This window comes from Anas platyrhynchos, chromosome 9, assembly GCF_047663525.1.
Source record: "Anas platyrhynchos isolate ZD024472 breed Pekin duck chromosome 9, IASCAAS_PekinDuck_T2T, whole genome shotgun sequence".
NCBI lineage: Eukaryota > Metazoa > Chordata > Aves > Anseriformes > Anatidae > Anas > Anas platyrhynchos.
Window position 1 is genome coordinate 74,479 of NC_092595.1, and position 11,936 is coordinate 86,414.

General features: G+C 45.8%; 1 long non-coding RNA gene across 17 annotated transcripts in view; it reads right to left on the minus strand.

Moving 5' to 3' along the window:
- Nucleotides 1-4,100: 4,100 nt before the first annotated feature.
- Nucleotides 4,101-11,936, minus strand: part of LOC140003195 (uncharacterized) — a 33,825-nt gene continuing 25,989 nt past the window's right edge. For 9 of the 17 annotated variants that reach the window (XR_011811421.1, XR_011811427.1, XR_011811430.1 and 6 more), the window contains 2 exons: nucleotides 6,545-6,655; nucleotides 4,101-6,396 (listed from right to left, as the gene is read on the minus strand). This is a non-coding gene — a long non-coding RNA (uncharacterized lncRNA). Of the gene's footprint in view, nucleotides 11,682-11,936 lie in introns of all 17 variants that reach the window. The other 8 variants (XR_011811424.1, XR_011811429.1, XR_011811420.1 and 5 more) reach the window with 6 other exon arrangements.

Here is an 11,936-nt window from a genome sequence, read left to right on the forward strand (position 1 = left end):
CCCTCATTTTGGTTCCCCCCCCCGGTGCTCCCCACAAATGGGTCCCCCCGGAAACAAAACCCCGCACACTTGGTTCCCCCGTCATTTTGGTTCCCCCCCCCGGTGCGCCCCACAAATGGGTCCCCCCGGAAACAAAACCCCGCACACTTGGTTCCCCCCTCATTTTGGTTCCCCCCCCCCCGGTGCGCCCCACAAATGGGTCCCCCCGGAAACAAAACCCCGCACACTTGGTTCCCCCGTCATTTTGGTTCCCCCCCCCGGTGCGCCCCACAAATGGGTCCCCCCGGAAATAAAACCCCGCACACTTGGTTCCCCCCTCATTTTGGTTCCCCCCCCCGGTGCGCCCCACAAATGTGTCCCCCCGGAAACAGCACCCCGCACACTTGGTTCCCGTCTCATTTTGGTTCCCCCTTCCCCCGCCCCATCCTTGGGGTCCCCCCTAGCCCCATGGACCCCCCCCCCTTGGTGCCCCCCCCCCATTTTGTCTCCCCCCCCGTCCTACCCGTGCCCGCACCAGCCGCTCGCACTCTGCCAGCGCCTTCCGCACCCGATGCTGCATCTCGGCCAGGTGGAGGCAAGCGCTGGAGGGGGGGGAATAAATTGGGAGGGGTCAATTTGGGGGAGGTCTGGGGGCATTTTGGGGGTTGGGGGCGCATTTAGGGGGCGGAGGGGACTGGTTCTCACCTGTAGGACTCGGCGTCGAGCCCCCCCGGGGGCAGCTGCAGGGCCAGGATGCCTGGGGGGGTGCGGGGAGGGGCATGTCAGCACCCCCCAGACCGAAACCCCAAAACCGCTGCCGTTGACCCCAAAACCGCCGCCGTTGACCCCAAGGTGGCCGCTGGTGACGCCGGTAGGGCCACCGAGCGCCCCGCGGGCCACAAGTACCCAACCCCAACCCCCAAACCCCCTAACCCTAACCCAATCAGAGGCCGAGTTTTCGAGTACTACATTTAACAGCACTCACTGTAACCCTAGCCCTTACCGCCCTTACACAAAAAAGCCTCAATCCCTAACCCTAAAATTCCTCGAAACCTCGACAGACCTAACCCTAACTATTTACCGCACTAAACCCCTGAAGACCCATGCCTACAACCCCTAACCCAATAAATTAGGACGCTCAATTCCCAAACCCACAAAATTAAGATGCTCAAATCCCAAACCCAAAGAAATAGGACGCTCAAATCCCAAACCCCCTTCCGATAAAGAAAAAGAATATAAGAAAATAAATCAAACAAAACAAAAACAACAAAAGGGGTAGACCTGGTGGCATCTGCCCTGTAACCCTGCAAAAATTACGAGGGACCTAGAACAACAAAGCAAACACACAAAATAACATTGACATCCTATCCATAAAAGTGCTATAACAATTAATCACCTCCAAAGAGCTTCATGCAATAAATGCACATACTACTAGATTGGTTCTCTCTAAAAGATCGCACATGACTCTGACCCACCAAAAGAAACCTGCATGTAGCTAACAGAAGAATAAATAAAGCACTGGGCGGGGCTCTATAACATTTGGCCCCACCAGCACCCAAACCCAATCACCTGGGAAAGAGGAGGGGGCAAACCACAAGAAAGAGAGTAGCAGCAGCAGCAGCTTTGTTCTTTTATTTATTTTTTTTTTTTCCCCTATCCCCAGTTTACAGCATGTGGAGTGCAGACAAAAGAACTGCAGTGTTCTATAGAAGCAAAATTTACAGTATTTTCGCCTCAAAAAGGACAATACAACCAAGAAAGAAAATGAAATATTTTCAACGGGAATTAGCTAAGCCTTTCATTTACATATGAAGAAAAATCAAGGAGCGTAGGAAATTACACATCAAAAAAGAAAGAAGAGATGTAATAAGCTACGCGCATGCGTGCCCCCCGGCCGCCTGCACTACCGCGTTCCCACCAGCAGGTGGCGGCAGAGGGCGCCCGCGGGCGCCACCGCGCATGCGCGGCACCGACTGCCTGCAGTACTCTCTTTCTGCCAGCAGGTGGCGGCAAAGGGCGCCCGCAGGCGTCACCACGCATGCGCGCCTCCCGGCCGCCTGCAGTACTCTTTTTCTGACAGCAGGTGGCGGCAGAGGGCGCCCGCGGGCGCCACCGCGCATGCACGGCCCCCGGCCGCCTGCAGTACCCCTTTCCCACCAGGCGGTGGCGGCAGAGGGCACCCGCGGGCGCCACTGCGCATGCGCGCCCCCCGGCCACGTGCAGTACTCATTTTTAGCCAGCAGGTGGCGGCAGAGGGCGCCAGTGGGCGCCACCGCGCATGCGCGGCCGCCGGCCGCCTGTAATACTCGCTTTCTGCCAGCAGGTGGCGGCAGAGGGCGCCCGCAGGCGTCACTGCGCATGCGCGCTTTCCGGCCGCCTGCAGTACTCCCTTCCCACCAGGAGGTGGCGGCAGAGGGCGCCCGCGGGCGCCACCACGCATGCGCGCCTCCCGGCCGCCTGCAGTACTCTTTTTCTGACAGCAGGTGGCGGCAGATGGCGCCCGCAGGCGTCACCGCGCATGCGCGGCCCCCGGCCGCCTGCAGTACCCCTTTCGCAGCAGGAGGTGGCGGTAGAGGGTGCATGCGGGCGCCACCGCGCGTGCTCGGCAGCCGGCCGCCTGCAGTACTCATGTTCCACCAGGCGGTGGCGGCAAAGGGCACCCGCGGGCGCCACTGCGCATGCGCGCCCCCCGGCCACGTGCAGTACTCATTTTCCGCCAGAAGGTGGCGGCAGAGGGCGCCAGTGGGCGCCACCGCGCATGCGCGGCCGCCGGCCGCCTGCAGTACTCTTTTTCCACCAGCAGGTGGCGGCAGAGGGCGCCCGCAGGCGTCACTGCGCATGCGCTGCCCCCGGCCGCCTGCAGTACTTCCTTCCCACCAGGCGGTGGCGGCAGAGGGCGCCCTCGGGCGCCACCGCGCATGCGCGTCCGCCGGCCGCCTGCAGTACTCATTTTCCACCAGCAGGTGGCGGCGGAGGGCGCCAGCGCGTGCCACTGCGCATGCGCGGCCGCCGGCCGCCTGCAGTACTCATTTTTTACCAGCAGGTGGCGGCAGAGGGCGCCTGCAGGCGTCACCGCGCATGCGCGCTTTCCGGCCGCCTGCAGTACCCCTTTCCCGCCAGCAGGTGGCGGCAGAGAACGCCAGCGGACGTCACCGCGCGTGCTCGGCCGCCGGCCGCCTGCAGTACTCGTGTTCCACCAGCAGGTGGCGGCAGAGGGCGCCCGCGGGCATCACCGCGCATGCGCGTCCGCCGGCCGCCTGCAGTACCCCTTTCCCACCAGCAGGTGGCGGCAGAGGTCGCATGCACGGAAAGCACGAAAAAGCAAAAAGAGGAGGAGCAGCAGCTGGGGTTTATTTATTTATTTATAAGGCTTAGCTCAACAGCATGCAGAGTGCAGACAGGAGAACTGGGGTGTTTCTAGAAACAAAAATCTCCATGCTTTTGCTGCAGCTTTGAATAGTGAAAGGACAATACAACCAAGTAAGCAACTGATTTCTTTTTCCGTCTGGAATTACCTCGATCTTTACTTACCGCCCTTACACAAAAAAGCCTCAAGCCCTAACCCTAAAAATCCTCGAAACCCCTACAGGCCTAACCCAAACTATCCACCACACTAAATCCCTGAAGTCCTATGCCTCAAAGCCCTAACCCAAACACTTAAGACGCTCAAATCCCAAACCCACAAAATTAAGACGCTCAAATCCCAACCCCCCAAAAAATAGGACGCACAAATCCCAAACCCAACCCAAAATATTAAGACGCTCAAAACCCTAACCCACGAGAACCTAACCTGAAAAAAAAAAATTAAGATCTTAAAACCCTAACCGTAAATAACTGACCAAAAATAAAACCCTAAGAACCTAACCCTAAAAAATCTATCAACACTACAACCCAAAAAACTCTAAAACCCTAACATGCTAACCCTGAAACCCTTAAAACCCTAACCCTCAAATCCCTAAAATCCTAACCATTAAAACTCCAACCCTAAAACTAAAAACCTTAAAATCCTAAACATAAACCCTGAGAACGCTTACCCTGAAACCCAACCCTAGGCCTCTATCCCTGAAACCTTAAAACCGCGAATCAATCTTTGGGAAATAACATAGGCTCAGGAGAGGATCTCAGTACAGTAGCATTTTTATTTGAGATTACAATGGCGGGGGTCCCGCAAGCAGGAGGGCGCCTACTAATTCCATACACAGTTTATATACTTTTTTTTTCCCCTCCCAAGGACCAGGACCCTCCCCTGTTTCCCCATTAACTGTGCAATCCAGGTTCATACTCTATCTGGTGCTTCACCGAAAACACACAGCTGCTGGCCTGTTACAAGTCACATTTCTTTTGAGGCTTTTACTGTTTGAGGTGGTAATGTTTCTTACACCGTGATTTCCACTTAATTGTTGTAAGGATTCTGGTTGTCTGCATTTTACAAGGTTGTCTGTTGTAATAAACGACTAAGTCCCAAATAGGATTACAATCAAAGTTTACAATGTATTAAATGAATAGAGGTAAGCAAACAGCACTGGGTGCGCCGGGAGTCTCTGCTCCACCGAGACGCACACAAGTTACATCAGGAGGCTGGTTTTTATGCTCCTAGGCTAATACATATTCGTTACTACTTCTAGAAAAGGCAGGGTTATTATAATTAGTTCCTGGAATCCGAACCCGCCCACTGGCGCATGTGTTACCAGTCTCTGGTGGTCCCTCTGCGGGTCTCTCGTACCGAAGGCTCATAGTCTTCCTCCCAGGCTTTTCCCTTGTCCTTCTCCTTTGTCCATCTTGGCTGGATGTCAGAGACTTGCATAGTGCCCCATGCAATAGTCATAACAGTTAGCAGTTATTCTGAAACCCCTTTATTCTCTTATCCCCTATTAACCCGAATTGCTGGACCATTCCTCTGCAAGATGAGAAGAGGTAAAGAGAGCAGGAGGAACAGCAGCCCTGTTTTTGGTCTGGCTTAGTTCAACAGCGTGCAGCACAAGCAACCAGGCTATTTCTCTTCAACGACTTGGCTTAGCATTGGTGAAGGAAACTGACCAGGCTGACAACCCTCTTACCTTTTTGCACCACTCCACACCATGGGGACTTCATCTCTCCAAGGCTGCACGAGGGAAGGGCGGAAACAAGAAAAAAAGCACATCCTGAGGCACCTCATAACCACAGCCTACCTACTGCAATACTTGTGTCTCTCTTCCCAGCTGCTTTATCTCTGCGGCTCTCCATCTCCAAACCACCTTCTTCTTAACTGCCATGCAGAGAGGAAGTCCTCCGGGCGCCATAGAGCAGCACCATATTTTTATTTTTTTTATTAGTATTTTTTAATTTCAAAACAGCAGTCCGCTTCCCTCTGGAGATGGACAGTAGGTCCAGCCAGTCATTGAGTTGCCAACACAGAGCTTCACAGTTCCAGAAGGCACTCTTTCCTTTGACCAATTCCTTATAAATGTTATCTAACACTGGCAAAAGCAATAAACAGACTGCAAACATGCACTGCCATCTTTGACAAGCTTTATGTTTTTAATTTTATTATTTCAAAAGAGCAGTCCACTTGCCTCTACATCTGTGAAGTAGATCAAACCAGTCACTAAGTTGCCGAACAAGAACTTGACGGTTCCAGAAAGCGCTGTTTCCTTTGACCGGTTCCTCCTAATGTTTACCTACTGCTGGAAAAAAAGCAAATAGACTCTGTGCCAGCTGCCCTTGAGTACTCGCCCAGAGCTTGAGTATTCGCCCACAGACAGACCAGATGTCTTTTCCAAAAGAGTCAGGACAATGTATTATTGCACTGATGGAACACCACTTTAGCTACCATCACAAATTGCCAGGCAGGACAGCTCCAGGCCAAACACACACATAAAGAGGCACGCTACAAACATCATGAATGAAACGTGGGAAAAGAATTATTTATGCTATAAGAATTACTCACCTGAAGAAGAGCTGCCTGCAATAAAGGCACCTACTACTATATAGATTAATTTACTTTAAATGATCCCACTATATGTCACCTTAAATAGACGTACTTATGTCTTTCAACTTGGAAACACATCAACCCGTAGACTTTGACCCACCACCAGGCAGGGACTAGGAATACTAAGTAGAGGAGAAAACGAGTGTTGTGAGCCTGAAGTGTGTACAACAATAGTAAAGACAACTCCTGAGAGGATGGGGAAACAAAGGGAAAGCTGCTTACCTCTGAGAAGTCGTCCTTGATCTTTGTGCCACGGACATTTGTCTTAAATGCTAGGCACACGAGTTTAGGGGTCCCCGTCCGTTGAAGGCTTACCTTGGGGAAGTCCTACATGGCTCCACCTGCATTACTGATTTTTTCTGCCAGCAGGCAATAGCAGAAAATCCTGAGAAACGGCAGACACATCTTCCCAAACCATTTTCTCAATAACGGAAGCAATGCGAACCGCGCTGAAAACCACAAGTGAAAACAGCAAAAAAACACACCCCACGTTGTCTCAGGTAGGAAATAACTGCCCTGAGCAACCTGCCCTTCCCAGGGTGAACCCAATGTACCCAAGGCCTTAGGGGGAAGGCAGAAAAGGAACCCAAGACTTACGTCTCCTGAGAATCGCGATTTCCATTTACTCCATGTCTTCTGGTCTCACAGGATGAGGCAGAGGTATAATTAATTCCTTCTCCATCTCTCTGCAAAGACCTTTTCTCATATCTGTGACAAAGGAGAAAAATGTTATGATCATGGGAGTCATTCCACAAAGCCACACATGGTAAATTCACTATTACAGATAAGATCATTTTTAATCAAAAACACCTTGGCCACAACGTTACCACTGCAAACATAGTGCTGCACAAAAATTCAACCCAAGATAAAGGAAAAGGCGAGCTAAGAAGATGAATGAAGTTGACCAAAAGCATCTGCAACAACCATCTGGTAGATGGTTGTCCACAGCCATCGGATTTCATGGCCATCTTTCCTGACGAATGAATCCTGGAAGAACAGAAAAGATACACAACATGTCCACAGCAACTTCTGAGGAGATTACTGAAAAGAAAAACAAAAAAAAAATAGAAACAACAAGCAGCTAGTATGTTCAGTTTTGTTAACAGAGTAACATTAACATACTAGAAATTTCCACGTTCTATGTAGCCCCAAAGCAGTGCTGGGTATATCCACTGATATTAATGGGGTGGCACAATGTCAGTTAATAGACAAAGTACACCTGAGGTGCACAGATTGCACATTCTAGGCGACAAAAAAGGCACAGCTTGGCACCCAGTTTGGATGAGTTTGCGTATGAGTCTGCTGATATATGCAACAAGCAGAAAAGTCTTTCACTCCACAGACTCAGTTTCATTTTTATATATATACATACATGTATATATATAAACAAACATTTTAAACTTTTTAACCACTTGAGTAATAATCATTAGCTATGCCTACTTAAAGCCAGGACCACACTTAAGTGATTAAGTAAGCATGGACCGTTCGTTACCTATGAAAAGCTGAAAATGCCCCATAATCATTGTGCACCTTACGCACAATATACATAATTTTTGCACAAACCTGTATCATTTTTCACACAGAGAGGGGGTAAGGCAGACAAAGGTTTTAGAGATGCGTCAAAATCAGAACAACCACTAGGCAATCAGTAAAACATGCAAACCTCAGCTAAAAAATATTTATATATTTTTCCTGTGGTCATCTCCTAAAGATCACCAAGTCTGAGGGACAACAAATGGTGTAATTTTACACAACTGGACAACGCTCATAATAAGATACACTGTAGTTAAGAAGCCACCCGTAACACAGGTTACTGTTAGAAAAAACACTAAATGAAGACAGGGATGCAGCAGATACCTTTGAACAGCTTTCACAAGCCATGGCATTACTTCATGTGTGGGTGTATAGTACTTTTTAGATAACAGATTTTAGCAGAACTCTGGAAGTTTAGACTTTCTGCTTTGAGAGTCACAAGAGTGCCTGCTGTGCTCAGACCTACATGATGTCAACTCAATCTGTCACAATTAACCTGGGATATTCTACGATTCTAAGTATTTTATACAATAAGACTAATTCTGCCCCTGAGGATCTGACAAGGAAGTGACCTTTCTCCTTCCTACTTCCAAGTGAAATCAAATCATACAGCTGCTTTACACAGCGTCCTTTGGGGACCCAGAAGCTGAACTTGATGATCCTCATGGGTCCCTTCCAACTTGGAGATTCTGTGATTCTATGACATTGAAGTAACTGGAATTTTGCTGCTTATCCCCCGTGATGCTGCAACCAGCATTAAAACACTCTTTGTACTAATCATGAATAGCTCTCAAAGTCATTGAAGTCTGCGAGATGTGATGAGAGGTTACAAGACAAGCACTACATAGGTTTCCCTATCAGACTAGTTTAATACCAGCTGCTTTTAAAAAGCTAGATTAAAACTGTTAAAAATATATATATATATTGCAATCTGTAGCTTCTGATCCTGTCCATCTCTGTTTATCAACTTCACAGTTTAATGCCCACAGTGTTACTCCACAGTTCATAAGAGTTCTGCTATTGCTTATTTGACATTTCCCAATCCTTACTCCTCTCACGAATGCTCCAAATTGCTACTCTTACTTCTATCTCACTTCTTGATCTTTTTTCACTTCTTATCTGGAGCAATGCACAGCTTTGACCTGTCTTAACTCCCCAAGTTCAGGTAAGAAGCAATACAGAACTGAACAGAAAACCAGTGTATAAATAGTAACCATTAAGAAAACACAGAGCACTCTCCTTTAATCCTTCAATTCTATTTCTCCAGAGAGGAAAAAACAAACAAACAAACAAACAACAATGGCAAAAAAAAAAAAAAACACACTATGTTCTCTCTGATACATGACAAAAGAGTCTCATTAAAGACCATCATATAATATTTGGAGCCTACTAGTGGCTTTAAATATATCTAAAATGCTAGAAGGAAAAAAACACATTAATTTAAGTGAAGCTATGGACATAAAATGTGCCAGGGCTCTGGAAAGAAGACTGGAAACAAAATATTTTTTACTATTATCTTTCCATAATTGTAAATGGCTTCATAAACAGAGCTTTAATCTCTGCTGTACTTTTTCCTAAATGAAACACATTTCCTCAATACCTGTTCACATAAGTGATACTGTGCTTTATCCAAATGGCCTTCCTGAACATAAGGCATACCAAAGTTAAGTGCTTAATACTATCGGCTGTATCTCTTAACTGGACCATTATACCCATTAAACATATAAATAAAATAATGTTCAACTTATGTACAAATGCAGTGTGTTTTTTTTTAGCAAGATCATGGCACAAATCATTCTGTACTATAGTTTTAGTAAGAACTATAAAATATACATTTAGACTAAGGAAAAAAAAGGCTGTGAATTCCTACTTATGAAATTTTTATGCCTCTTGTAGCTGAGAACACAGCAATAATACTCAGAAACTTTGTAGCAGTCATCCCTATTTGATCTAAAATACTCAGAACATCCCTTGTAAATTACAGCTACTGAAAGAACATATAGTACCCCTCAATATCAGAACAACCTCAAATATCAAAAAATGCACCTGAAACTTGAGAAGCATCATGTTAAGTAGGACTTCTCCAGAAGAGAGTGGGGAACACAGAATTGGAAGGATCTATAGCCTATACTTAGCACTGACAAAATGTTAAACTTATCCAGTGGAGTTCACTTCATAAACTCTTATAAAGTCAGAAGCATTGCAGGGCTTTCAAGTTTTTCGTATTGTTATGGCAAATAAAAATACAGCCACAAAAGTAGTACAGAAAAAAATCTAAAGTTCAACACATACTCAAACTTACTTGCTTCAGATCTTGCATCAAGTGCTGTAACAAACTGACCTTCATAGGCAATACACTGCATCAAAATATAGTCACTAGCAACAGCAACAGAAAAAAGCAAAGAGAGCCCAGGTCTTCTTATTATGCCAATTGTGGCTTTTCAAACAATCAAGTGTCCATCCCACTCTCTCCCCATAACTAGTACTAGCTATAATTACATTTGCCTTTCTATCAACAACTAATGTAAAAGAGTGTGGAGCCTGGGTAACGTGATTGCCATTGCCCAGCCCAAGCAACAGAAGTGCTGAATCTGCATTGTGAACAATCTGGAAGCTGTGAGGCAACACCGAATATCCCAATAAAAGACCATGACAAAAAAAAAAAAAAAAAAAAAAAAGACTATACAGTGAGCAAAGCATGAGATGTTGTTTCAACATTTGCACGGTACAAATAATGTGATAGTTTGAATGAACTATGAAGCTAGAAAAACACCATTGAACCATGACTAATATATGGAGATCAATTCACAAAAGAAGACATTGTCACTTTAACTATGCCCAGCTTCATAATATAATGCCAAAAGTGTTTTCAGAAACCAATTTCATATGGCATATACTGCAAGGTAGCTACATTTTACAGCTATTGTACCCATGATGGACTGTAAATTTAAGCATCAACCTTTTAACACAGAGACATTGACTTGGAATGATACACTAGAGATGGCAAACTTACCCCACACATCCAGCAAGGATGCTGTAAATATGACACAGCAAGAAGTTGTTTTCTGCAGACTTTCAACAGAAATACAATTATCCATCGCTTAACTAGAATTTACAGCACTGCAGAACATGTCAGTCAGCATAAAGAAGGAATTCATAAGGCTGACTCCTTTAACTTCTCACCAGATATATTTCTTATGTCCAGCCTAAGTATTTTTCCATAGTGTGAAAAGACCTGTGTGCTTCATCATATATAACACGGATTTTTGCAGGGAGGTGGTGTTTAACACACACAGACCACTTTGCACAGCGATGCAATTTATAACAGAGACATCTGATCAAAATCTTTTAGCATTTTTCTTGTGCAAAGCTGAACATCCTAGGGTAGAACTCCACTGAAAGTCCTCCAGTAATGAAACTCTACTAATTAGCCCTTAACAAGCATACCATCATGCTAAGGTCAAGAACCCAGGAACGCACCCCATCATTCTGCTCTGTTATATGATGAGCAAAAGACCTTGTCAGTAAGGTCTGGCATGAAAGCAGTTATACCAGAGATCGATACAGCTGATGTTTTACGCAGTCTGACAGTCACATGACAAATATCAGTGTTGCCTGAACTGGTTGTGTTACGCTTAAACAATTCCTTTGAGGTTGATTGAAACGACCTTCCAAGCAACACCACTGTTGCTTTACACTAGCATGCACTGTAAACTCTCTTCTCATTTAAATTAAATGAGCCTTATAATCTCCAGTAAAAAAGGATGTTGCAAATGTTAAATGCTCAGAGATGTGGGATTAATACTTATATAGGCCTTTGACTACTATAATTACTGAGCATTATTCTTAATGTATCACTTCTCTAGTAGTATTTCTTTGGTATGAAAGGTGTCAAAGCATCTGAACTTAATATTGGTTTTTCCTTGAGTTTTTCCAGAGTCATTCTTCCACCTCTTGGGAAAAGACCAAAGGAGCTTCACCTAGATTAAGCCAGGTCATTACAAACAACCCATTACTCCCAGGATCCATTAAAAATACTTGTGAAGGTACCATCAAATTTCATCCAACTCTACCTGCTTTCAAAAACAAAAGCATTGTGGTTGGGAATCCTGTTTGGCTGCTCTGGAAACACTGAATTTCTTCTACTCTTTTCTTCTGTGCCATGGACCCATCCGAACAAGTAAAGGCAAACCCAAATTCTCTGAAGAAAACGTAACAATGTTCAATTTAACAACCCATTTTCTGTGATAACAGGAAACATATATTTTCTCCTTACCTCTACTCTGAAACGCATGTTTGAACTTCTGCCTTTAACGAGTTATACGTCAAGAATACTAAGATTCGTGGCTTTTTGAAAGTTATAAAAATCAAAAGGATACTGTATTCTTTGAGAAATCCTTCCAAAACACCTTATGAGCACGTGTTTATTAAAAATGACAGCAGCTCTACTTTTTTC